Consider the following 27,999-nt stretch of genomic DNA (forward strand, 5'->3'; position numbering starts at 1 on the left):
GAAAATGTTAATGAACAAGGAATGGAATAATAGCAGCTACTGTTTTTCTATAACGCTAGGTGCGTTTTATGCGCTGATTTTAAAGGTTTTTAATGTGAATCATGTCATTTTTACCATTGATATGTAGAGCTTCCTATTGCCTTACTGTTGAATCTTGGACTGTTTCTCTGCCGTAGAATTTAAGTGCCCACACCATAAGATTTGTGGAGATTGTACTGATACTGTATATCATGTATATAAATGTAGATCTTTCCATATGCACAGAGGCAAAGAACAATGACGGACTGCATCTATGCTAAAATGTTCTTTTTGTAATTACCTGAACTAATCTAAGTAGTTACTGATTTACTTGTCTTATGTGCCACAAGATTGTATTTTGAAAGTAAGGATTACTTTATATTCATTGCTCTATACTTAAAAAAAATCCCTCCAACTAAGATTACTAAAATCAATAATTACGAATATATCTCTTCTTTCAAAGAATGAGAAAATTAGTGCCAAGAAATCCAGTAAGCTTTCAAAGTCTTGTAACTAGTTAGTAGCAAAGCAGGGCATAGAATCCAGGTCTCTTGAGTTTCAGACCCATTAATCTACTGCCTCGCCACCATTTTCTTGGGACTTCGCTATGAACTTCCTACATCCTACCTCTTATCTTGAACTCACGTCAATAAATGAGTATCTTCTTTCTTTCTTCCTTTCTTCCTCTCTTTCTTCAGTGGCAATCTTGGAAATCTCAAGAAAGTCTTCCTGATTTTGTCATCAGCAGAATGCATTCATGTCATGCGTTTTTATGTTCTTATTCAATCCTTGTCTGAGGATGAAATATTGGACTTGTAATGCTGCACATATGTTATGTAAATTATAGTAGCATATTGTATTGCTTTGACCTTTACAACACTCTATAATTTGATTGGCTGACTAGTCCAGTTCATACTGTTTACAGTCTTGCCCTTACTTGGACGGACACGATGAGATGTTCCAATCTAGCCAATCAAAGTATAGAATATCGAAAAGGTCAGAGTAGTATAATGTTTTCTTAAACTAAAGTCTTCCCTTTACCTTTCAAATAATGAATTCTCATAAAAAAGAGAAATCCTATGAAATAAATTTATCTGAGAATAATACATGTAATGAGTATTTTTATTAAAGTTGATGTCAACTTTCTTGTTTTCAAACTTGGTTCTCTTAAAAGAACTGCTTAGGTTTTTTATTAAAGCTGTGTTGTCACAGACTGTGTTTCACTATTCTTTGAATTTTCAGCACCTACAAATATTATATTATAGTAAAGTGCTTCATATATACATATGTATATATGTATATATAATTTGTTGAATAGATAAGATTTGCAAACTATACTGATTCGGCTCATTCTTCTTAGTTATATGGTACCACACTTCCCTTGGTCTTTTTTACAGGCTTATATTGTTCTTTCCGGGTTTCTCAAAGCTCAGTATCCAGCCCTCTTCTCACTATATTCTTTCTTCCTGGGAAATATTCAGTACAGCATATTTCAGTCATTATCCATAAGCCAGGATCTATCATATGTGTATCTCTAGAGCACTCTTCTGAGTTATAGACCCTTGTATCTAATTGCCTACTTGAATTTCCCAATTGACTTTCAGGGGGAACTCAGTTTCATCATATCAAACACCAAACCATGACACTCCTCATCAAACTTGTTTTTCTCCTAGAGCCCTTGTCACAGTGAATGGCACTACCGTCATTCTGCCACAGAACATTGGAAGTGGCAGGAAATTTAGAGACAATGGATCCACCCCTTTTGTTTTAGAGAGGGTAAATGGTGGTTCAGCAAAGTGCCTTACAGTTAATTAGCACAGAGATTGCCTTTGAATTCGGACTTCCTGTGACGACTTCCCATGAACCCTACACTGCTTTGCCTCTACTTGTTACTGCCTTGCTGTTCAATAGAATCTCATATTTCCATGCACTTTATTTAATAACAACCCAATATCAAAACATATTATTAGGTAAACCTCATGATAGATTTCAAGAGATGGAAATTAATATTAAAAAATCTTCTGCACCTTTCAAGTCTATCTAGTAAGATACTGGACAGTATAGGGGTTGCACTAACAGGTTATATGATCAAAGTTACCAAAGTGATGGGCTGCAGAAAATAAATAAAAATAGTAAAGTCTCTATACCCCTAGAAATTTTAAATACTAAATTTATATTCTTGCTGGAAAACCATGGTAACTTTCTTCATTTTTACCATCTATTCTAAGTACCCTGATAGTCCACATTGTCAAGGATGTGCTCTTAGAAGCACTGTTGTTGAAGAAGAAAAAAACTGCTTTCTGACTTATCCAGTTTTAAATGCATGCTTGCTTGATGATGTATCAAGCAAACCATTATCACAATTAAATTTAAACAGATTTTGACCATTTGAAAGTATTTGATTTTTCTTTTAGCAAAAGCAACAACAATAAACAATATGGGGGCTTCCCTGGTGGCGCAGTGGTTGAGAGTCCGCCTGCTGATGCAGGGGACACGGGTTCATGCCCTGGTCCAGGAAGATCCCACATTCCGCGGAGCGGCTAGCCCCGTGAGCCATGGCCACTGAGCCTGCGCGTCCGGAGCCTGTGCTCCGCAACAGGAGAGGCCACAACAGTGAGAGGCCCACGTACCGCAAAAAAATAAAATAAAAATAAACAATATGTTTATAAAGTCCAAAATGAGGCAATCAACTACATAAATAGAGATGATATGTGGTTTTATTGGAAGATGGATTGAAACCTAGGAAATTTCTTCATTAATAATTTATCTAAATTCTACATTGGACTAAATATTATGTATTCAATAATTTAACAAGGAGAGGGTTTTTTCCCCCAACTCACATTTACAAATAACAGATCCTTGCTTTATAACCCCCAGCAACCTGCCCAAAGACCAGAGGTGTATAAGATTAAAATATGGCCTGTAGCTTCTAAATAATGTATGTTGGGTCTTTTCAGGTATTGATTGGTCAAAACACTCCTTGCAAAATGGAGAGGGGATTTTGATAATGGAGAAGCATTTCTATCAAGATATCCTAAGCAATAGTTCCCTCAGATTTTAAAACCACTCCCCCAACACGTGATTATTCTCTAAATCCCTGGCTGAGCAAGTAACCATTTTAATTAGACTCTGAGGCAAGCAACATTGTGTCCATGGTAACAGGTATAAAAAGAACTTTAAAAAAAAGGAAAAAAAAAAGAAAAATGTGATAACTGAAAATGTGTTTAAATCATGATAAAAGGATTTAAACAGATGTTATTTTTTTCAAAGTGTTATTTTAAAAGAGAATTTTAAAGGGCTCTTGATATGAGAAAAAAATCATTTTTGGATGTGTCTGTAGGGAAGGTTTCTCACTCCTAAATGCTGTAGTTCATGATTGCCATGGGTGAATTGGGTGCCTGGTAAATGAAAGGGTGCCAGAGGGGAGAAATCCGAAAGGAAAACCAAGGAACCTTCAGTTAGCTGTTTAAATCCAAGTGAGTTAAAATGTCTTCAGTGCTATTTAATAGATTGTGTGTGTAACAGTCTTTTTAATTAAAGTTTGTGTTCAGAATAGAGAAGGTGCTGGACTTGAGTTTTGGAGACAGGACTGAGTGTGGATAAATCTGGATGTATTGCTTAGAGAGTAGAAGGAAAGGTAAGAACACAGAGCAGTGCTTCCTTGAAAGGTAAATGCACTTTCTACAGCTTTAGACAGTAACTGCCACACCAACCATACCAAATGATTTTCTTCAACCATGCATTTGAGCTTCTCTGTATTAAATGCTTTCATACTTTAAAAACTACACACACACATGCACACATTTATTTTTATATTAAAAGGGATATGGGCAAAGGATTGTCCCTTCCCTAGCAACCCACGTTTTCAGAATCAGTAAAAGCCATTAAGTACAAGAAGTAAGAAGGCTTGTTCTTCTCGTGTTCACTTTTTTTCCTTTTCTGCCAACAATTGCCTTCTCTAGGAACAGTGATTCTGACACTTTGTTTAAAATGAGTAACAGCTCCCTAAAGTTAAATGTCCCTTAGAAGGCCTAGGCACATTCCATGGAACTAAGTGAAAGGTAAAGTTATAAGAGAAAACCCAGAGAGAGAAGGAGGAAAGGAAACTTTGGACCTGGCAGAAGGATGGCTTATTTTGGCTGGACTTCTCCTGTAGTTTAAATACCTACTGACTGAACACAAATTGGACGTTAAGGAAGGCTGGAGTGCCCATGTAAAGGAAAACAAACAAGCAGTGACCCTAAGTTGGTCTTAGAGGAAGTCAAATCTCTTGTTGCTTTGCCTCAGATGTTGAAAGAACCTAAATATTGCTTTGTGTGCAACATGATTTTTAGTTCTTTAGTTTTTGATAAATAAACTGGTTATTTGAGAAAATGCCAGCCAGTGGAGGCGAACGCTGAGGAGCAGTAAAGAATGTGGGAAGATAAAAGCGAATTTAAGAATATAGTTTAAAATCTTCATTTTAAGTTTGTACTCAGATCTGATGTTTAAACTTATAAGCTTTCTAAGACTTAGTCTATATATTATATGGGATACAGATTAAAACAGTATAGCAGTAATTATAATATCTTTTATATTAAGCAAGGAATTTTGTTTCATCCATCATTCACAACTAGATATAGTAGTTATACATAAAGACATTCCTAAGTCTGTACACACACATACAAACTCACATACACATAGATACACATATTCATCCAAACATACACACACATACATATTCACACCTACACACAAACAGGAAAAGTGGCTGCACCATAGCTGTACATGCAGTCTGTATTATGGAGGAGTCTTGTTCTGCCACTCCATCACAATGTAGGTATAAATGATACATACATATAATTAATTTCAAAACCCTGACGTTTCATTTTGACCATTTCAATTTGCCTAAAAGCAAAATCATATGTGTTGTTAAGATTTCAGTAATAAAAGAAGGATCTTTTCTAAAAGAGTTTTTTTTGGATATTATTTCCAGAATATTAATAGGTGTACCATGAGAATAAGGGCTCCATAACTACATATGTTTATGGAAATAATGTCTTAAATAAAGTTAGGGGGTTTTTTTCCATGAAAAACTTCTCAAGATTTTTAATCTGTTGATTATGATCTCTAAATGAGAATGCATTCTTCAGTATTTACCAAACAGATTTGTTCATAGAGCCTTATTTTTCATAGCAGTTTTGAAGAATAATGTAACACGAGATGGGGAACACTGACAAGGGGAAGATGCTTTGGTTCAAAAGGTTGATACTCAAACACTGCATCCTTTTAAAATGAATGCTAGTTACAGTTTTTGTGCACTGACTAGGCCAAGCACTGTACAACAGCTTGTTTTATTCTTGGGACAACCCTGTGAAATGCATATGAATATCTGCATTTAATGGTGAAACAAAGTAAGATCCAGAGAGGCTAAATATTTTTCCCAAGTTCATGCAGCTAACAGGAGATGAAGCTAACATTTGAAACAGCTTTGTTTTTCTTGTAAGCTGTGTTCTACCAGGGAAAGATGAATCAGCGTCCAGGCATGCAATGTGAAAGCATGGATACATTGTTTAAAAAGCAGAGTAAGTACCCTCCTTCATGTCATAATTTCAGAGGTGCCAGGTAGTTAGTTCTCCCTCCTCAAAATACTGTCTCAAGACATCTACATAATGCAGACATTCTGAATAAAAATGCTTTGTTCACAAGATTTATTTTCCCCTTTGAAAAATATAAATATTCTTGCATATACTTTAAAGGTGTCTCAATACTAGAGATATTCCCAGAGCTGACTGAGCAGCAGCATTACTTAGAGAAAACTTAAAAACAAAATCAAGCAAACAAAACCAGACACAATACACTAGACCTTTTAAAACAGTATCTAAAGCTGGAGTTCAGGAATCTTTATTAATTTTTTTAAGTTCCCCAGGTAATTAATCATTACTTAAATATTTATCAATATTTTCCCTTCTCAGTATATATAGATTAATTAGAGAGATATTATGATAGCATAGAAAAAACAATAAATTTGGTGTCACAGGATTTGAGCTGAAATCTCAGCCTCACTGTTTAAATCTGTAAGACCTTGGATGAAGTCAGTTATCTCCAGTGGTTTCCATGTCATCATTTGATATTGGGGATACTAACATTCCTCAAAATATTATTATTATTAATAAAAGATATACTGGATGCAAAGAGCTATTTGCATACTATATACTTGTTTCATCTTCTTTCTTGAGAGTACAAGAAAGTTCATTCATGGTGGTGCTTGGAGATGGTTAGATACTCATTGTTTCCCTTTGGGGAAAGACAGGCAGATACAAGGGGGAAAGAGACAAAGTTAGGAAGAAGGGCCTCCTGGACTTTCTCCTTTGCCCTTTTCATATTTGTAATTCTTCCCTGGGTCTTTCTTCATCAGAATAGGACTAGAGGAACACTTTAGCTCTTGGAGTTTTCTTATCTGTTCATAGCACATTGTGGATCAGACTCAGTTTGTTTCAGCATTTTCTATTGGCAGCTAGTGCCCCTTAAAATAAGGTCCAGTCTGCACAGCAGACCAGACCAGGCTCAAAGGTACATCCACAGTCTTGATTATACATGATATTTGGGTATTCTACCTCCAAATCATGAATCTGATAAAGAAAGGGATTCATATGAACTATTTCAAGAGTTTAGGGAGTGTTTATACCAAAGCATTTCTTAAAGCAATTTTCTTTAATTCTAAAAACTTCTTAAAAGTGAATAATTCAAAATATCTGAATTATGCAAGTAGAGATTTTATATTTTTAATTGAGTGGCTAATTTATTCCTTGAGTGGGTATAATGTAGTATAGAAACTTAGATTCTTGTGGATTTCGTTTGTTTGTTTGTTATGTTTGATTTCCTGGCCCCTTTTACTTGACTCAACCTATAAAATCCAAATTATTTACATAACATTAAGTGGTTAGCTTATGAAGATTCACATTCATTGGCCTATTTTTGAAGATACTTGTCTACTTGCATATTAAACATTTTCTAGTTTCCAAACGCAATATCTCTATTTTTCAGGTAATAGTGTAAGAAATCATCAAAGTGCTATAAAAGGAAAATAATGTGTTATTACATAAAATTGAAGGATCTAAATCAAAGTAATATTTTGAAACAAAAATTAATTTCTTTATGCTTTTCCAATGGGAGAAATAGTTTTAAATTATATCTAGACAAATGTATTGATATTACAACTTTGTTATTATAAGAACAGCCAAAGACAATGATTTTCATAACTTTTTAAATTTCTCTCTTTTATGGACTTCTAACTATAGATTATACGATATATGTGTATTAAAAGAAAATTAAAGAATCACATTTTACTGAACAATGTGGACAATTACCTTTGAAAAAAACATGGGCAACAGTATTTTTAGAAGGTACTATAACAACTCAAAAAGAAAATTATCATCTGGATTCCATTTTGCTCATTATCCAGTCCCTCCATCTTAACAGAAAACATCACCCAGAAGTAAGTTGATCTATATGAAATTGCCAATATTCAACCATTTTTATCTGTAAAAAATGGCAATTTCTTACGGTTTCATTAGATATTAAGTCAATTATGTAATAGCAGATGGTCCAGTTTTTATTATCAAGTCTAACAAAAAGTACATCTTCTCAAAAAAAAAAACCCCAAAAAACCCAAGGCAATGCACATTCAAATAGATAAGTAAATAATTTCTGCAGTTCAAATGGTTTTCTCAATTCAGTGAAACTACAAACTGTGTTTTGTCTTATAAGAGGTTAATGAGAATTAGCTTTACCACAGTAACCTCCTCCAATTTCCAATTTACTGCAATAGCTTCTTCTGATTACCTCATTAAAATAGTGTGGGTACCATTTGTGTTGGTATGGGGTCTTCTGAACACAGATTACTGTGCATATTTCTAATACGTACAATGTAACTCTTATAGAACCCCAATGTTTTTCTTTTCATTGAGAAACAGGTAAGAAAAAGAGGACTTGAATAAACTTCACACAAGCTGCTACCAAAATATAGGCATGTTTTAGTGATCAGTTACATAAATATGATCCTTTGATCATATCAGTTGTTGCCAAAGTTCTTAGATATGGGATATTGAGATAATTCCGGGAGAATATTTTCAAGACCTGGAATTCCACAACTAAAACCAATATTTAGCATTTGTGAAAACTAGCACAGTCTCCTAATGGAAGTGAATTACAGTGTAAAAAAAAAGACCACACAGTAAGTTCAACATGTTGTTAAAATGTCTTACAATTATGTATAATTGGTTGCTGAAGCAGCCCATTCTATGGGTTAATAATTCAAAAATGGGGTGGGGGAAGGGGTAGTCACTGAGATTTTAGAGGCAAGCCCAGACCTCTTCACTCCCCCTTTTAAAGCTTCTCCTAACTAGTCAAACTGCTTCCCTGTGTGAATCATCCTGAAGCAGAATATCTATATCATATAATACTTCTGAGTAAAGATAGATTTTATTCCCAGATTAAACCCTGCAGCATGTCAAAATAAATATCTGAATAGGAATTTATTTTTTAAAAAATCATAAGCCTGTGAACAGTGTCACTTCCCACTTTCTTCTTCCTTTTGTTGTCTCCTTCATCCTTTATAAAATTGATGCTCCCTGTGATGGGCACTACTTGGCATTAGTTCCTACTGGCATTTTATCGTGGTGGATGATGGCGATGAAGGTGATCTTAGTGAATTAAACTTTGTAGTTTTCAATTTATCAATCAATAAGGAACATTATTTAAGTAAGTAACTTTCACTGGCAGAAAGCCTAAATTTAAAATAGTTACCTGGCCACATAGCCTTAAAAAATAGTAGTGTTCTCATCCCCAAAACTGCAGAAAGGAATACAATTACAGCAGAAACAACAACAAAACAATCCTTGTTCTCAGTGGATAGGACCAAGCACCTGTGTTGAGACCTATGGGCACATGTGGCTGTGCCCAGAAACTCTTCATGTCTATGGCCTGCCTGGGATGGAGGGGACACTTTGGAGGGAGTCTACGAAATTACTTAAGAGATGCTGCCTCTTGTTTTGCTCTGTGTTCATCTTTGTGCTTCATACTCTAACCAGGGATGCTGAATCAGAGGAAACTAAAAGATGAAACGCTAGACAATATTGTTTTTCATGTGATGTTTTCAATTACTAAACATACTTCCTCCTGTTTTAGGAAGATTTCTGATCATCTAGTTACCTGATAATCAATTGTGCCAGAGATATTTAAGAGGTGCTTACCAGAAAGTGTGTCTCTATGCCTTTGTTAAGCCTAAATGACATTTGCTTTTTTAATTGCAAGATTTAGCAAGCTATATTCCTGTTCTGTTTTGTTATAAGAAAGAAATTTCCATTGCCACCTTTCATTTCTGGATATTTTGATTCTAAATAAAGTATGAGTCCAGACCTTTGCAAAAATCAAGGAAAAAAAACTCATGTTGCTTAAGGTCTTAAAAAATGCAGTCCCTTCTTAGTTATAATACACTGTGGTGATGGTTTAAAGCTGCAAACTTTTAATTTAATGTAACTCAGTGTTGCTTTTCTAAATGTTGGAAATTTTTACCCTTATTATTTTTTGGTTTATCAGCACACCAATCACAGAGAAGTTGAAATTTCAAGTCAAAGTTGCTCTTTCACGGTGATTCTAGTTAAAGTCTTGTTATATTTCTTGCTTGTGTCGAAAATCTTGTATCTAAACTTAAATGGAAGTCACATATGCGGCCTTGTGAGATCCAGAGTACCCTTTACATGTTCCATGGGCCTCAGCCAAATGAATAATTGTCCATCAGCTTATGGTTCATTAGGGACCACAAATCAGTTGAGTGGGAGGTGTTTCATAGGAAACTATTCAAACCTAAGTTTTGCTAGATTCCTGATGAATAGAACAGCCTGGGATAAGGAACTTTCATCTAAGAGCTCCAAGGTAGTTAGGCTGGTGATAGCTAAGGCCTCTAAAGCTAATTGGGCAGATAAGAAAAAGGGGTAGCAATCTGGTCTGGACATAGAAAGGAGACATTCCTCGGTGTTTATTGGCGGGTAGAAAACTTCACTGGAAGGGTGATCTAAAAATGAAATTCACTAACGAATTAAACTTCAACAAGCACTGTCCACGGTGGAAAATATAGCAATAAACCTTGCAATTTTGATTTTTGTTTCTTTTTAAGGGCAGAAAGATGTATGTTAATTTTAAAATGTCTTATTTTTATTAACATTAACTTACATTGTAATTGATGTTTAGTTTTATAATCTTTCAAAATTCATCTTGACTAAAGTTACTTTTATATTATGTTCAATTAGCCTATTATTTTAAGGGGAAGAAAACTGTAGCGTATCTCTAACTAGATACAAATAGATTCCTCTTGTCTAAATTTCCACCATTTTTGCCCATGAACATATGCTGGGAATCATTTTATGACAAGTTTTCTCTTTAGTCCCATGGGAAAATGAATACACATTCCAGGTTTCAGAAATTCATGAAAGAGGTAAGGTACCTGTGTTAAGGTTATATGATATTAAAAAAAGCTTTGAAAGTGCTGAGTCTTACTAAAACCAACACAAACAAAACAAAAATAACTTTATGCAGCATTCCAAGAAAGATTGGAGAGATGCAGAGATAGTCTGTAAAGTTTTTCAGTTCCTAGTGATTTTGATACATGAAAAGTGAAAGGCTATAAACTAATTCAAATGGTAAGCTGATCTTTTAGAATCTTACATACATACTATATTGTTAATTAAAACATACTTTGAGTATGTAACTGTAACTGTCTAGTCTTGCTTTCTGCATGTGAGAGAATGTCATTAACTCAGAGAAATATAATGTCCTACATTTCCTTTGGAAACATTCTAAAAGGCACATGTTACCCAGGAAGAAAAGGAGAGCTCAGAGAAATCTGTGAAAACACAGGTTACTTAATGAAAAGCAAATTGTAATTTTAGAATTTAAAAGAAAGGTGTCCCTAATAGCATGAGAAATGGGACAGAAAATTTCATGTGTGAAGGAGGAGAGGTTTGGAGCCACCAGCATCCCTTCTCAGTGGCTAACCTGGGTAGGCATCACCCAGGGGTGGCCACCAAGATGATGCAAATATTTCACAATTTTTATAAGAAAAGTCATAGACAGAAGAAACATGGAAGTCATAGTATCACATTGACTAGAAGGAAATGTAGTATTTTTTATTTCCTTTTTCTTGAGCCATTAGGGAATCTTATCTAGTTGCAAGAATTCAATTCTAAGTGAAATGTACATTACATATTTACATAACTATGAGTTTTTATTATTATATAATTTTGGAATTGTTAAATATTTGTGTTTAGTAAATTTGATTCAATTCTACATGGTGTCTGAATCTAATTTTGTATACATAAGATTGACATCTGAATTTTGTCTCTTGTTTATGTCATAAAAGCTTAAGTGATTTTTAACCCAACTACTCTCTATCTCTTTTATTTTACATATCAATATATTCCTATGTAAAAGTATTATCGTACATTAATACAGAATTTCTGTACTAGATGGAAGCTCAGTACATAATTGGGACTGCTCTTTCTCCTAACAAGTGCAACCATTCAACATTGAAAAAGAAGTATTTCACTGAGTTACATAGCAGAATTTTAAGTTATTGTTGAGAGTAATTGTTCACCTTGCCATCTTTGGCATAAAAATACGTAGATCTCAGAATTTCTCCAAGAATTCACACATCTAGGGGGAAAAAAAGCAAACTACACAGAGCAGTTCTTCCACTGTGAAAAATAGCAAAATTCCACACCTATAACAAATTGCAAATTTTCACATATTTGCTCCAGGCAAACATTTGCAATTTTCACAGCAAATAAGGCTTTTGGCTCCAATACACACTTTTTTTTTTCCTTTTTGTCTTCTTTCCCCTTGGAAAAAAATCACTTTCCCTATTTTCAGAAAACCAGAAAAACACAAGGCAAAATTACTGATAATATCATGCTTATTCTAGGTATTTTAATTTTGATATCCACCCACTTAGACAAAAAATATTAGTTCAACATGGCTGTACCTGATTCAAGAATCCATGAGTTTGAACAAGGACCACGCAAATGAAACTTAACTGTTATTGTGACCAGGGATACCCAGTTCCATTCCGATCAGAGGGATTGCTCTTAAAATGTTGCCTAGTGCTTTCAGGAAATAGGATTTTTTTTTCCATTGATCAAATAAAAAGAGAAGTTGGGTTTCCCCTAAAATAATTGCTTTTTTATTTTAGTACCATAAGGCAATAGTTCTCAGGCAAAGGACGATGGTATTGCCCAATCAGCTATGAAGTGCAAAGAATATTTTTCCTGCTAATACTTATACAAACATTTGTTTACATTAAAAATAAACAAAATAAAAATCTAGAGACAGTGCAAGTCTGTCTTGATATTAATATCCTCTAATTTACTTGCCTTCTAATGTATTTCATAGAATGGGAATGAGTTGTGGCTTTATTACAATAAGTACATCGGAAACTGTGCATAACCCACCCATGGGAAAATCCTTCCTAGGACAACATCACCCACAAGCTTTTGTTCTGTGGTTTAAAAAAAAAAAAAAAAAGGTGAAAGTTGAGCACTGCCTTAATACTCTGGAAAGAAAGCATGTTGTTTCACCAGTGTTGGTTTCGGTTTTCAAACTCATAAATTCAATTCTATGCTATTCAGTTTATTTACTTCAGAACCACTTTATTTTATCTAGTAATGTAGGGGTGTGTGTGTGTGTATATATATAACTTTCTGTTGCACAGCTGTCCACTTGGCTCCTTGTTTCTATATAGGATCTGTAAGTTATTCCTAGGGAAGTCATCTGAAAGTACAGAACAGATCGGGCCCTGCTCCTCTTCAAAACGTGACTTTTAGCCTGTTTTTTAGCCTGTTCTTTAGCCTGTTTTTTAAAGACCAAGCACAATTTGATCACTGCCTACATTACCAGGTTCCTCTTCCATAGATTTCTTCCATATATCTCCTTCGTGCTACCAATACCTGAACATTCTGACATGTTTAATCTCACTTGGATGTCTTTGCTTGTGCTAGTCTGATGTGTTCTCTCTCCATGCAGTTCCCCTGCTAGATTCCTCATCAGTTAACTCTCAGCTAATAGGCCATTTCTTTAGAAAAACTATTCACAGTCTCCCTATTTGGAACTCTTTCTTGTCTTCTCTGATAACACTTTCCCCATTAATTCAAATTATTAATTTGTCAAATCTTTATTGAGTACCTAATATTGCCAACATCTGATAGAGACAAATGCAAAGGTTATTAGACATAGTTTTTGCCTTTTAAAAGTTCACCATGAGGAATATTGTCCCAATCCGATTTTATAGGCAATGGGAAGGAAGGCTATCTCTTTATACTTACTGGTACTTTAAAATTGCAGGCACTTAATTTTTTTTTTTTTTTTTTTTTTTTTGCGTTACGCGGGCCTCTCACTGTTGTGGCCTCTCCCGTTGCGGAGCACAGGCTCTGGACATGCAGGCTCAGCGGCCATGGCTCACGGGCCAAGCCGCTCTGCAGCACGTGGGATCTTCCCGGACCGGAGCATGAACCCGTGTCCCCTGCATCGGCAGGCGGACTCTCAACCACTGCGCCACCAGGGAAACCCTTAATTTTTTTTTTTTAATGAATTACTGTGCTTCACTATATGAAGAACACACATAGCCAATTTGTTTAGTATTTGATTTTTGAAAACAGTGAGGGCAATAAGAACCAAGAATATAGGGACTATTTAAATTAATGTAGTTTTAAAAAGTGCAATGATCTGCTCCACAACTGAAAGTACAGTGAATTTAGAGGAAAATACCCTGCTGGTGTGTTTGGGGAGCTTCTTCCTTATATCAGCAGTGCTTCAGTTCCTATGGCAGTTTCCTATTGTGAGTTACTTTGTCTTTCATAACTAAGAAGAAAGGATTTGACCCAGTGATCATAAGATTTTCTCTAGTCCTATTAATTTAGTGCATATCTTAAGTGTATCATATAGAGTTTAAATATCCTTTTTTAAACTCTGTTTTCTCCACCTTTTAAATCTTAGGCTAATTGCAATAAACACAGGTGTGCCAAATCTTCCAAATGCCAACACAACCATTTAACCCAGTGGACAACACAAAAATCAAAGTTGATCTTTTTTTTTCTTTTTGCCTAGTTTTGAGATAATTATATAATTCTGTCCATTTTTATGTATTTTGCACCAGCTAATGCAGGGATCTACCTACCACTCTAGCCGCAGTAGATTATGCTTTTACTTGCAGAGGACAAAAGGTAAGCTCAGAAGCTTGACTTAGAAGCCCTCTTCCTTTCCAGCCTCATTTTAACTAGTCTCTTTTTCTCATTTGTTTTCACATAGTAAAGAACTGCTTCTATATTCATTTCTACTGCATGGTTAGCCACACTTCTTTGCCTGTGTTCTTACTGTACCAGCTACCTGGAAAAACCCTTCCTACACACCATTGAAATATAATTAGTTCACCGTAACTCTAATTATTAGTTGACGATTCAACACAATTGTCACTTTTAGAAAGACTGTCAAATCATAGGATAAGTAAAATGCCACCCTACCCTACCTGTCTGACATACTATGCATGAGACTATCTTAGCATTTATTATATATTATGTTAACTTTTTATGTGTCCCTCTTCTACTAGACTACAGGTACTAGGAGGAAAATGCTGCTTATCGTTCATCTCCAGAGTCTACCATGTTGCTTGGCATTTAAAATGCATTCAATAACCCAATATTATTGAACTGAGATGCACTTTTTGGTGTAGGAGGAGACAGAGATGGACAAGAGGCCATCTGGACCCCAAGTCTCATTCAATTTAACATATGTACTTTGTCATATCAAATATAAGATTAGAAGTTGTTAAAATTCTGACAATTCTGAAAATAACTGATAAAGCTACACCTTCATCAACACTTAGGTAACACTTTCTGGCTTGCCTCTTCTATATATGATTTCATATACAGAAGAGAAAATTCAGATTTAGAGAACTTGAATGAATTCCTTAAGATTACACTGCTAGACAGCAGCCAGAGAATTGAAACCAGGCCATCAGACTCTAAAACCCTTTCTCTAATACTTAACATTAAGGTTATTAAAAATGGCAAAAGAAAAAAAGCAATGTATTTATTGAACCCTCCTAACGCATCACTGATACTCCACTGGTAAATGAGGTGTTTTGAGGGGAGAGGGGACAGTTACAGTATGTTTGGCCCCTGTGCAATAGAAGAAAGCCTTAATTTTGTAATTAATATATCAATGAAATTCTTTTGTAATAAGAAATATATGTTTAATGAAAGGTACTTAGTGATTATTCACTAATTTTATGTCCATCATTTAATCCATGGAGTATATATAGGTATATAGAATATGGAAAATTTCATGGACATCTTCAACATAATTATCAAATCGCTTCTTTTGTATATTTTCACACATTATAGTTTTAGTTAAAATATCTAATTTAAAGGTCAAAACTATATAAAATTTTCATTTTTATATGTGCTCCTTATATATTTGTATGAAGTGGGCTTTCAGTTACATTGTCCAGAAACTGTAATACAACATAGGTATTAACTTATTCAATAAGTAAATCCTAGTTCATTTCCACAAACATTTATTGTTTCTTATGTTGGACCTAGCATAGGTCAAGAATTGTGTTCTTGATACAGTGGAGTAAACAAAGATAAAGAAACCATATCCCTTTATATTTGCATTCTGATGGTTCTGCAATTGAGTAGGACTGGAGGTCATATTTGAAAGGTCTGTGAATTTTTGAAAACCAATTCAGAAATTATTTGGTAGACAGAATAAAGCAGGAAGGTGAAATTGATACTCCCATCTCATTAAAACATCTTTGATATTAGTATGAGCTGGAGGAAACTTAATGGTGCAAAGTCCCCAGAAGGTTATTATTAAATATAAATATAAGTATGTAGGAATGAAAGCTTTACCATCAGCAGCAGCAATGAAAAATGAGAAGAAATGACTGATGATAGAGATCAGGCCACAGTGACATTAATACAACTGGGTAGATGTGGTAAGGATAAACCAGGGATTTAAAGATTTCTGAGTAGAGAGATTATAACACCAAGGTCTCAGAGAAAAGGCCAGGAATAAAGATAGTTTGTTTTGTTTTGTTTTTTAAGAGCGGTTATTATTGAGTTTAAGACAGACTTTGAAGGTGCTTTATGGATAAACCAAAACATTTAAAATTTGTCTCCTGGGAATATGTTATCTCACTTATATACACACGCCTATGCTCATACATTCATATGTGCAAAATCCCCCTCCCTTGCTCAAGGGGTTATATGTTCTTACAATTAATATTTCTTTTAAAATAAACACCTAAATTTAGTGTTTAAATAAACACCTAAAAGTTCACACTCAAATACCCACATTTGGATATGTCTATGAATAAAAATAATCCATTATACTTGTTTACCATTTTTATTTCCCAAACACTTTTCAAATCTAATTTTTTGAAGGACATTATGTTAATATATGTGAAAAGGGTGTTAGGTTTTACTTAAGCAAAAACCTATGTGTCATGGGGAGTTCAAACGCCAATATACAATTTTGGTGACATTCTTACTTGCATCTCCCCAGATGGTAATTGAAAAATCAATGCAGCATTCTGTTTGAATTATCTTTCTCCAGGCACTGATTATAGTACTACTTCACCACCTCTGGGGGGAAGTGTTTACTGAGCATTTCCTATGGGCAAACTCGGGTAGGTGTTGATGGCCATATAAAACAAGTATTCTGGCTCAGATATTCCAGAATCACTTTTTTCTCGAACAAACCACTCCATACTTGCCTTCTGCATTCCATCTAATAGCAATTTCCAGCTTTTTATCATTGTGTATGTCTCACTTTGCTAACAATTAATTTTTAATACTTATTTCAAAAACCTTAAGCCACTGTATGTTAGTGTGCAGAGTAACAAACACTTTTATGACCTGCTAGTTTGTAAATTTTACAGTGATCCAGTTCTCCTGAGATGGATTGAAGCCATATTATTTACATGGTGGTCAATAGACAAGTGCTCAAAATCCTTTGATAATGGTACTAGTGTCACCTAATGACAGTTAAAGCCTGTGGAATAATACTTTATAGATAAGTTTCTTAAGCCATTGAAATGAAGAGCTAAGACACCTTAAGATTTTATATAGTTACTCTTTAAGTTGTATTCCTTAAATATTATTTTCTCATCAAGGTTTTTGAAAGGACCTGGCTATCAAACAATTTGGAGGTCATGCCTCTTAGAATGTCTAGAATTTGAATTTCCCACATTGTTAAAAAGGGTAGAGATTAATGATTCAGGAGTCAGATAAACTGGTAATCGAGTGACAATTCTGGGAAAGATGGTTTTTATAAACTCTACCTTTACTCTTCTGAGAGATCCATGGGAATGGCTAACAGAATATCAAATGGGAGAGGGGAATTTTCATTGGTGACAAAAATAGGAAGGATGATAGTTTTGTGCCCCCCAACTTCTAAGGATTTTAACTAAATGATAAACAGGGGGAAATGGTGAATTGAGTAGGAACGTGGCTTCAGTCCAGACTCTTCACTCAATAGTTCCATGATCTTAGGAAAAAATATAAAAAATTCCAATCACTTGATTTTCTCATATACAAAGTGGAAAGGGGTCGTATTTGTTATCTACCTCGTAGAGTTGCTATGAAATTTAAATAACAGGTTAAGTGCTCAGTCTGGCGCCTAGTCCTTGGTAAGCACTCAACGAGTGTTATTTAGCAGCTCACCTCTGCCCCATCTTCCTCACCGCTGTTACACAAGAGGGAATTGGGGTCAGATTTCTGACCTTCTTCTACCACCAAAATTTCCCCAAGGAGCTATGCGGCCAGGATCTGAGTGGATAAAATGCTGAGAGAACTCCGTTCACAGCCTGTATGAGGGAAAAGGACAGGATGTGGTCTCAATGAATGTTTTAGAAACTCAATATGGCAGGATCTCGTCCTTCATTGGCAGCCAGAACAAACAGAAAGTTTCTAACTGAGTATCAGAAAAAACTTCTACAAGTTCTATAAAAAGATGCATTATGTCAAAACAAGGGGACATTCCTGAATACTTAGAGGAATTGATTAAATGAAGTAGATATACTGTAAAAACAAAATGAAACAATATAAAAACCACACAACAGAATTTAAAAAACCCAACACAATATTCAGAGCTTTCTGATTTATGATCTCCTTAAGAGTTGAGAGAATAGTTTATCTATTTACATGGAGGAAAGAAATGTAAAATAGGAACAACCAGAAATCAGAAAACATTACATGAGGAAGAAAAAATATGATTGCTTAATTGAAACTGTGATGGGTTTCAAAAATAACAGATAAGATACAATAGATAACTGATTTATAGAAGTCAAATTCAAGGAATTCAACCAAGACTCAGATGAAAACAGTCAAAAAGAAAAATGAGAAAGATAAAATACAGTTAAAGGAAATAAAATATAATGCAAAAGCCCAAACAAGAACACAAATCAGCAGCAATAATCAAATAAATTATTTTTTCAAGAAAAAAAATTTGGGGGGATGGCAAAAAATCCAGAGTTACAGATTGATACATCTCAACAAATATCAAGAACAAGAAACTTGAAGAGTTTGTTACCTAAATATATTTTGATGAAAATGTTCAATCTTAATGATTTTTTAAAAAAAATTTTACTAGCAGTCAGAATAAGTAAACTATAAGGCAATGATTAAGTTAGAGTGAATAAATTAAATATTGTGAATAATAATTCAACAATTATCACCTAGATCAAAAACAGATTTTATCATCAAACCTTAGAATTATTTGAGCCAAGAATGAGGAAATAAAAATTATGGTGAATTTCAAGACAATTTCACTATTCTATCATTCAAAAATCATGTTGAATGTAAGCGGCAGGCATTCTATACTGAAATAGATTTATTGGAAATTTGCTTCTTTCAAATTTTATGTAATTTCCCAAACCTTCACACTGAAAATGTTATGAAAAGAAAATAAAATGAAAATTCCTAAGAAAGTAAAAGGAGAGAAGAGAGTGAAGAGAAACAAGGCAATTTAAGAGCTTAACTAATATTTCTCCCCAAAAGGAAGGTCAGGTCCTCTCTTCATGGAGCTGGATCATAATGATTTCCAAAGGCAACGCTTTCTCATCTTCACCCAGCCGTCTCTCAAGGGTATGGGATCTGAGGCCAAGGACTAGGTCTTGCGCGGATGATGCTATTCAAAACCTCCTCACATCTCTCTCCCTATTCTGTGCCATTTTTTCACACCACCACCATTCTGAAAAGGATACGGGCATTCTTCAGTTCTTATTTTTTTCAGACAAGGCTGCTGTAGTTGTTGGTTCTGTATCCTTGGCCATGCTTTTTCCCTTCTCTGGGCTTCAGTTTTCTCCCCTGAACAACAGTTGGAACTGGTCGAGGTGTGTTAATATTCTTTGCGTTTATAATTTGCTGATGGTTTATGGATTATGACAGTACTTCTCAACCTTGACTAACATTGGAATAATGTGGCAAGGTTTTGTTTTGTTTTTTAAAATACTAATTCCTGCTTTTCATCCCAGGATCCTAATCTAAATGGTCTAGGGGTAAGATCTGGACATCAGGATTTTAAAAGCTGATCGGGTAGAGAACCATGGAACTAAATTAATTTGTTGGACACTGAAAAAGTCCATTCATGTAAAAACATTGTATAGTGGTGAGAAGTTGGATTACAGTAGCAAAATCCTATTTGATTTGGGGGAGCAATAGCTGCCAATAAAAACTAAATGCCTGAAAAATTAAGATCTTTTACAAAATAATTAGGTTCCTTAAAAGAGGCTTTTTGTGCCAAGGAAAGCAGCCGTCTTGAGAGGATTCTTCTGACCATATAAGTTACAGGGTCAGGTATCTTTTCTTACAGCAGAAAAGAGAAGAAACTTTCATCTGAGGGCTGGAACATTGACTTTGGGAGAAGAGAGCAGGAAGAACAGGTGGGACTTGGAAACTAGCAAGCATTGAGGAGATTTTTGAAAAATTCTGTCTCAGCAGAACCAGACTCTTGGTCTGGAATTCTCTTCTAAAATTGTCCACATGTTTCTCTCACTGTATTTGGTCACTAAGAGACTGAGATACTCCCTGATCATTCTACCTAAAACAGCATACTTCACCCCTTCTGTTATACTGCTCTATACTTTTTGCCGTTTTATTTTTCTTCATAAGACCACCTGACTTATTACATACTTAACTGTTTATGTGTATGCAGTGATACAGGTCTATTCTTGAACAGCTTCTGGTTTATAGTATGCAGTCAGTTAATACTCATTGACAATGTCAGCAGGATTGGCATTCTCATAAGGAATCAATTTTAAATCTATTCCAAGAATTGGCTCATTTTTCGATTGAAAGACTACTTCATGGTCTTTATAGAAGATCTTGGTAGCACTTAAACAAAACGTTATTCAAGAAGGTGTTCATAAGTGATTGGACCATCAGTAATGCCCTCAAAGAACATTTCCTGTTAACATTTCAGCATCCTCTAATAGATTTCTATCTGCTAAGAGACTCTCATGCAAACCTCCAGTTGATTTAGCTACATTTATAAGAATCTTCATAGCTACATTTATAGCTAATATTCATAAGGGTATTAAGAAAACAAACTGGATGGAATAATTTTGTATCAATCAAATAAATGTTGAAAATTATCTGTCAATCACAAAATATACTTTGAGGGAGTGAGGATATTATTGCTGTGGTTTATAATAAACTCTGCTTCTTTATATTGGCTACCAGTATCATCTCAAAACGACTCACTTGAGTTCTTGATATTCAAATGATATTATCGGTTTTCACCATACATTAAATTATCTTTGTTTTTCATGGTATGCTGCAAGTGTCCATTTTACCTGAACACCATAGAATAATATTCAACAGTAAAACCTGACCTTTGCTCGCTTCTTATGTAAAATATTGATATGAGAGACAACACTTACAACTATGTAAGTGATCCAAGCAAGAGTTGCCCAGTTACTACCTCTCAAATTCCTGACTGTTAGGTACAAAATGATGACCCAAAATAAATCATTGTTTTAAACACTAAGTTTGGGGATCATTCACTTCACTGGTATATTAACTAATACAAATTAACCATAATTCCACAGCCTCTCTGATAAAAAAAAATTATGTCATTAACAATTAATTTCTCAAATTATCTGTATATCCCAAACAGCAAAGCAATCTCAGAGGAATATTTTGGGTTGACATTTTTTCAAGTTTCAAGTTGCTTGTAACTGACCTAAAGTTAACTTCTTTTTCTGATAACCCCTTTGATATTCCACTTTATATGTTGAACATCTGTCAGCTGTGCTTTTTTTTGCCCCCTCTTTCTGGCAACCTTTGCCATTTGTAGTACCCTAGGGAAAATGTCCCTCAGATTTTATTCAGCTAAAATTGGTTAACTTTTATGTAACTTATAAAATTGTCCCACAGGTTTATCTCTTAAACCATCATTTGTAAGTGTTAAATAATAATGTTATTAAATTTGGCCAACCAGTTTTCTTCTTGGCTTTAGCCAAATATCCTTAGAGGAGTGGAAAATGCTTTGTCTATAGTTAACTATATAATTATTATTACATAATCACAAATATATAGTTACGCAGGGTGCAGATAAAGGTTTGGTAATGACATTACCAATCCTTTCCATTAGATATTCAGAACAAATTATGCCAGCTACTTGCTATATAAACATATGAGGGACAAAAAGCTGTCAAATTGAGTCCAAACACTGAAAAATACATACAATCTATGTTGTTTCAGCAGGAAGCATATAGCATTAAGACATACTAAATGCATTTAGTTAGGATATGAATTAAATAAGTGTGGCAAATTCCTGTTAGAGGTTTAGTAAAGTCTTCAGTATTGGGCACTGGAGTCATGCTGTCTGGTTTCAAATCCAGCCTCAGACCCTATGGTAGAAACTGAAAATCATTCACCAAAAATGTCTATTTCCTTTTCCCCTGAACATATTTTTCACCATCCCTTGATGTTAGGATGATCATGTGCCTTAACACGGTCATTTGAAATGAGTTTTTGACAATTAAATGTGGGTAGAAGTGATGTGCATTATCTAGTTCTGTCCCACAGAGCCTTCTCCTTTCATTGTCTGGATGTCATCTTTTAAGATGATGTTGAAAAACATGTATTTAGGTTTGGCAGAAATTTATCAGCCTGGTTCCATGAATGACTGCATGGAAAAGAGTTTCCCCAACCCCAACTCATCCCTGACTGGCACTGCGGTGGGATATTACATATATATACTTCAAAATGTTGGGTTTCTATATTACTGTAGACATAGAACCCTAGTATAACCACTTACTAGCTGTGTGACCTTGAGAAAAATTAAACTTTCAGTGCCTCTGCATCCTTATGTGTAAAATGGACATAATGACACCTCCTTTTGGGGTTGTTGAAAGGATTAAATTAAGTAATATACATTAAGTACTCAGAACAAAACAAGATTCATAATAAATACCATGAAGTCCTAGCCATAATCATCACCATAATTATGATTCAACATGAAGAATATCTAATTGATGAGAATAGTCTTACATTGCAGAAATAAATACTAAGGATTACTTTTAATGTTTGACATTAAATTTTAAAAGTGATAATACTTTCATTTATTCATACATTAAAATATTAAGTACTTATTCTTTATGAAGCATAGCTAGGAACTGCATATATAACATTAAATATGACAGATACCCTTCCAGACCTCACAGAACAAGTCCTTTAGTGGAGAAAACAAGTAATTATTCTACAGTCACAATACAATAAATAAGTCTCATATTCGAGGTAGAGAAGGATGAAATGGAAGGAAGGAAGCAGGGTACCTATCTAAATCTAGAGGAATCAGTGACTCTAAGACAAGACCTTAGTGTTAAGTAGGAATTACCTGGTGTTTATTTAGTTGAAGAAGTGGATTTGGGGGCTGGACAGGAAGGAGAAGAGAATTCCTGCAGAAGGAAAATCATGTGCCAAGGCTAGGTGGTAAGACGAAGCATGGTAGAATCTTAACAGTAACTGAAGCAGTGTGAGCCTGTGAAGGGACAGAAGACTACAGAGAAAGACGAGATCAGAGAGTGGAGCAGCGACAGATCATGAAACAACTTCAAGGTTGTGCTAAGGCCTTTGTGTTTATCTTAAAGGCTATGGGTGTCATGTAGGTAGATGCCATGAAAAGATTAGGGTTTTAGAAACGTGACTCTGTCTGCAGGGTGAGAATGGATTGGCAAAAACGAGTCTGTTCACCCTGAGTATTGGAAGAACTATTGGGAGGCTGTTGGAGGTTGCAGATAATGGTAGCCTGGACTAGGATAACAGAAGAAATGATTTAGAGCAGTGAATGGATTAAGGACCTATAGAGGTAGTAAATCTATAGGACTGGGAGACTGTTATTTGTGAAGGTAGAGAGGAAAAGTCACAAATAATATTCCAGTTTATAATTACGCTACTGAGTGGCTGACAGCATTTGAAGGGACTCCTGAAAAAAGTTTTGTCGATTTTGAGTTTGCAGCATGTAGTGGATTTCAAAATGGAGATAATGAGTAGGCATTTGGGTATTAACATTCAGAGGTCAAGTCTGCATGTATTGTCCATGTATTCGCCTAACAGTGTGCCTTAAAAGGCAAAAAGGAATCTCTTCCTGGTCTACTCAATAGTCCTGGGTTAACCTGAAACAAAGTTAAGATCAAGAAACGTGACTCATGTAATGTTTATATGTTTATCTAGCTGACAAGGCCACATGGAGTAATGGGGATATGAATGAATATTTATTGGGATGATTTAATAAGAGAGAAGATTCCTGCATTCTAAAACGTATTTTAGTGATAATTCCATATTGGATATTCTCTCCTTTACTCTCATCATCACTACGTAGAAATGACATCCTTAACAAAACTATGCTTTAAAAGAAAGAAAATCAATGTAATTGATCTGAAGATAGACAGAAAAGAGATCCTAGTCTCCTTGAAAGGACTTTATATGATAACTTTATTGGATGATTTCTTCAAATTTTTTCTTATTTATAAAATATTTATGATCAATTAAATTCTTTATGATAATTTTATAAAATTTGGAAAATATTGAAAAGTTAATAGAAAAAATTATCTCAGATATTTAAGTGAAGGCATTGTTAATATTTTTGTGTATTTCCTTCCAATACTTCTAATATGGATACAAATATTTTTCTACAAAATTAGCTATACAGTTTTATCTTATTCTTGTTTAATTGCTTTTTTAAAAGTATACCGGCAAGTTATTAAATATTCTTTGAAAATTCAAAGGACTAGAGCTGATAATATTTTAAATGTTTATCCATTCCCCTGTTGTTGGATATAATATAGGTTGTAATTTTTCTCATTACAAATAACTCAGGTGATCTTTATACATGATATAAGAATCATGTGGTCTTAGAAGGTAGAATTACTTGATTAAAAATATGCCTAAGGGATGTTTAAGATCACTTGGTTATTTACCAGGGTTACCACTGGGAAATCACATTCTGGAACCTAAGCTAAATGGAACATTTCCACTACTTTCCTCTTCTGTAGTATTGTTTTCTGTTTATGAGGTGTGCCTTACAACCAATGATTGCTTAAGAAATACCGTCGAGATTTTATCTGGTCAAATGATACATGTTCCCTAAAGTTTACTTTGAGTACAGATCTAAAGCATGTTTGCCATTCTCTAAAATAGTACTGTTTCTTCACACCCAATGCTCAGATCTATGTGGAAACCTTGAAGCCATAGCTTTCTCCACAGCTTTAATGTACTTTATTCTGCATGACATTGAAAGGCAGTGTCAATTATGATGGATCGTGAAGTTTCCAACTAATGATATATTTAAAGCCAATTCATTTGTCTCTTTGATCATGTAAATGCATTGGCATTCACCAAGCTTGCTGTGATAAGACATTATGGCTACTTTGGAGTCATTTCATTGTACACTTATATATCAGTGCAGCTGCCACTAATGTTTACAGGTCCATGTGCTACACGTCCTCATGATATTTTGCAGAGGTTAATGCTCATGCACAGTAGATATATTTATTACTCAGGCAATAACAGACCCACAGGAGCCATTACGGCTCTTAAGAGATTAGTGTCTATGATCACTCCCATTTTGTCCTATCTTCTTCTTACTGTATTTAGCTAGTGAGCTCCATTTTTTTTTTTTAATTCTCCGTTCATATTGTATCCATTTTGGTACATCCAAATGGAAAAATTAGTTATACCTTTAGGTTGTAGATTTTAGAAAATACTTTATTGGCCTATAAATCAAATCTGTTTCTAGGACTGCTGGTATTGCTGTTTGACTTTGAAGTTGTGTCCCTATTCTTGCTAATCCACCCTTGACAGTAGTCTAGACAATAGTCTACTATTACATAGGAAATATTTCACATCTTGCAAAGGTTTGGGCTGTTCTGCTATAGTAAGTGACACTGAGGCATAAAATGTTATTCCCTAGATCCAACACCTTGCAGTATAACTTACAGAGGCTTTCTCTTCAAAAAAATTCTCAACTCGCAACTCATGTTTAGTCTGTTTTTCCTATCTTATTCCTAACAGCTGGGTTATATCTGCTTCCAGGGAAATGTGTTATGTGTGTTTAATACCAATAGCTAAAAAGAACTTTGAAAACTGAAAATAGCCTTACACTTAAGTTTAAAGCAATCTGACAAATATTTTTTAAATTGATCACCAAATTGGCAATCATGACATTAATCATTAACAAAGATTATAATGAGTTAAGGTCTGGTCTACAGAAAAGATAACCAAAGATAACCATTTTTGTTTCAATCACAACTTAATCCCTAGCATTTCTTTCTTTATATCAGGAAGCTTCTGATCCAGGATCAATTTGCTTTAAGTAGAGATTGTATTTAATCCACAGTGTCTGAGGCTAGTGTGTGAAGACAGGAGTTCCATTCTTCCTATGACCTTGTCAGTTTCATTCTGCTGAAAGGGCTTCAAACTTGCCAGATCATGTGCTCTGAATTTACATGCTTAGGAAGTTTGTTGTGATATTAAACCAGCCTCATTCCCCAGAAGCCACGCCATTTTTGCTCAAATTGGAAGGACTGTTGGCCAATGGGGGCATTACTCACAGAATATTTGTCAGGCTAGATGTATTGGTGTTCATCGTCTACCTATGAGGCAATGTCTCTGGATATTGAGTCACGGGGTAGGGGTGAAAAACTTAAGCAATTACAAACCTGCAGATATTAACAAGGAAGGTCTCCTTCACTCAGTCTATTCTCCTTTTTTTTTTCTTTTGCATGAGAATTTTTTTTTCCTGAACAAACTTTCTACCGTTTTAAAACAAATCTCATAACTTCTACTAGAGTAATTTCACACATTCAGAATCACTATAGAGCATTTTCTTATGAGGCTTAATACCAGCAAAGATAAAGTTATAGGAGAGTCCTCAGTTGTGTAAGTGTATTGAAAGATGGTCTACATAACTATTGCTCTACCCAATGACCTCAATACTGAGTGGGAGTGTTAATGTGAAAATGGTTTTATCACCTCGATTTAGTGTTATCTATCAATGGAGGGTAAACAAGGCTTCCTAACTCACCCTATTTAAAGGACCATGAGAGTCTCAATGGATTGTTTGGTTTCTCAGGCCACAGGGAACATTCAGTGATGGCATAATCTAGCAAAACCCCAGAACTCACTTTATGTGACTTGTGTATATAAAAGGTATGTAAAAGGCCGTCGTAATAAATGTTCACTTGAGCTCTTTTTGTTAAGGTATCTAGACTGGTTTCAGTCATGAAAGTATTAATGGATTTGTAGCCAGAAAAGTCTCTGCATACAGTCTATACAAGTATTTTTTTAGAGAAAATATGTTTATTTATCTCATACTGCTTTTGTACTAAAATATGATAGGGCAAGAATTGTGACAGATTCAAACCCCACTGTTATTTTAAAACCAATTTAAAAAGCAAAACACCCTGTAAACTAGATTATATCTTGCACAAATAATACACCTATAATTGTGAGACTATTTTATCCATAAAAAAATAGTTTTCTTTCTAAAGGCCAGCCAATCCTTTCTCTTAGCTCAAAGGAATATTATACAAGTAGTACTGCCCTGCAAAATAAATGGCTCTTTCGTATGCTGAGGATTTGGTGCTATATGCCTTCTGTCTATGAGGGAACATTTACATAGTTCATGATACTAATATCAATAAAAAGCACTGATTTTCAGAGCAGAGAAAATTAATAAGATATGATAAAAGGATTTTTAAAAAGAGAATAATCATAGACCTAAATTCATTGAGTGACAAATGTAGATTTTCCTCTGGGGAAGCAGTGAGAGTGTCCTCTGATGTTACTAATCTGATTCCTGATGAGACAAGCAAATTAGTCATTTAAAAAAATAGTGTCATTATTATATTTTGAGACATAGTGAAAGGCTGCATTTATACTTGATGCCAGAAATGGTATTTATTTTCATGTATCTATAGCATAGGTGACCAAGGTATAATAACTACCAAAAAGAAAAAATTCCATGTGAATTTTTTTTTCCCTTGGGCAATACGAAAAAGATGAGCGGCAAATAAATTATATTTGTAGTATGAGAATGAACTATTTTATCTCATTTAAAAAATATACAACTTTCAAACAGCTTCCAAATTGGGATACTGCATCATTAAGCATTTGACATTTGTCCAGTTAAAACTATTGACTCATGCTTTCATTGCTTCCCCCTCAAATTACTACAGTGCCACAGCTGATCTGACTATATTTTCCATTTCTTATAAATAGCCACAAGAAAAGTATTAATTATCCTTGTACGATTTAATGCACCAACTGCCTTAACCTTTCAGGTTTTCTTAAACGCCAGCATAACAAGGCATATCCATGGCAGCAAATGTGATTTATGACAGGAATCTTTAATTTCTGTTTTTAAATATGTTACCCACCGATC

At 34.6% G+C, this 27,999-nt stretch overlaps 1 long non-coding RNA gene across 1 annotated transcript in view; it reads left to right on the top strand.

The window, feature by feature from the left end:
* Positions 1 to 27,999, top strand: part of LOC307187643 — a 472,947-nt gene that overhangs the window by 74,802 nt on the left and 370,146 nt on the right. The window lies entirely within an intron of this gene.

The sequence above is a fragment of the Stenella coeruleoalba genome (genome assembly GCF_951394435.1).
Source record: "Stenella coeruleoalba genome assembly, chromosome: 6".
Taxonomy (NCBI): domain Eukaryota; kingdom Metazoa; phylum Chordata; class Mammalia; order Artiodactyla; family Delphinidae; genus Stenella; species Stenella coeruleoalba.